This window comes from Aplysia californica, unplaced genomic scaffold (assembly GCF_000002075.1).
Source record: "Aplysia californica isolate F4 #8 unplaced genomic scaffold, AplCal3.0 scaffold00629, whole genome shotgun sequence".
Classification (NCBI taxonomy): Eukaryota; Metazoa; Mollusca; class Gastropoda; order Aplysiida; family Aplysiidae; genus Aplysia; species Aplysia californica.
In genome coordinates, this window is record NW_004797899.1 from 97844 (window position 1) to 99142 (window position 1299).

Consider the following 1299-nt stretch of genomic DNA (forward strand, 5'->3'; position numbering starts at 1 on the left):
GACTCTTCCAGCCTCACTTTAAGCTTACTTAATCAAAGCTTGCGACTGCTTATGGAGTGGCCCGAGAGGGGTGGGGAGGCTATTTCTGTGGCCGTGAAACCGTTTTGAACGTTAGGCATACTGTTCACTGTTGATTACGAACGTCTTTTTACATTTAATTTAAGGTTTACGTTTATGGATGAATTTGACCGCGACAATGTTTCAAAATTAGGAAGGGAAGCAGTGATTATTTGATTATATAGACGCTTCACCCCTGCCCTTACCACGTTTCCACATTTTAAAATATGTTTTTAATTTTCAGCTGAAGTTCGCCCTGACCACGTTTCTCAAAGATTACAAAAGAATTTTGCTGCAGAATCGAGATCCAGAACAAGTTCAGGTATGTGTGATGTGTGTTACGTGTATAGCCTGTGTGGTATGTGTGACTGACTGGGGTGATGTGTATGGTTTAAATCACGTGCGTCACGTGGATGAATTGGGGATTGGGGATAGGGGGGGGTTGTTGTTGTTTATGATGGTGGTGTTGTTTGTTATTGCTGTTGCTGTTGTTGTAGCAGATGGCTTGAGGGAACGACAAAGTAGATCATATTTCTCTTCGTTCCCTCAGTCGCTTCTGTCTGTCTATGTAGCTTTTCCTGCGTTAAATCACTGTTATGATATGGACATAATACTTGTTTTTACTCAAATGTTATTGTTGCACAAGTAATTGGGGGTGATGCTGCTGCTGCAGTTGCTGTTGCTGGCATTTTTGTTGCGACATTCGTGTTGTTGTTGTTTGTGGTGATGCTGTTGTTGTAGCTGATCGTGGAGATGTTGTTGTAACTGTTGTTGTTGATTTTGGTAATGATAGTGGTGATGGTGTTGGGGTTAGTGTTGGCTTTTTTGCTGTGGCGCTGATGTTGTTGTGGGGAGTGGGAGGTGATTGTATATTAGGTGATTATTTTGGACAGGTAGCCGTTAAAGCAGATATGACTGCTTTCCCCGCAAAGAACTCGAACTTGCGTCTTTTGCTTGTCCGGGGGAGTACGTTGCCATTATACCACTGGGGACATCATCTCTGTTCAGGCTATTCTTATTTTGTCTCTTGCAGCTTACAGATGAACTACAAGAGGTGAGATCCACTCTGTTTAATATGGCATTCTTTTTTCAAAATCTTCACTCGTGTGTATTGGGAGGATAAGCGTCAGTGCAAGTCTTTATGCGTGTGTTTATGTGTGTTTGACAGAATGAACGTGTGTATTTGAACAGGGGGGTGGGGAGGGAGAGAGAGAGAGAGAGAGAGAGAGAGAGAGAGAGAGA

General features: G+C 42.9%; 1 long non-coding RNA gene across 1 annotated transcript in view; it reads left to right on the top strand.

Moving 5' to 3' along the window:
- The window catches only part of LOC101858573, a gene marked incomplete in the record, with an annotated part of 11251 nt that overhangs the window by 8001 nt on the left and 1951 nt on the right, over positions 1 to 1299 (top strand). Inside the window, 2 exon segments of the long non-coding RNA XR_220932.2 lie at positions 302 to 379; positions 1091 to 1111. This is a non-coding gene — a long non-coding RNA (uncharacterized LOC101858573).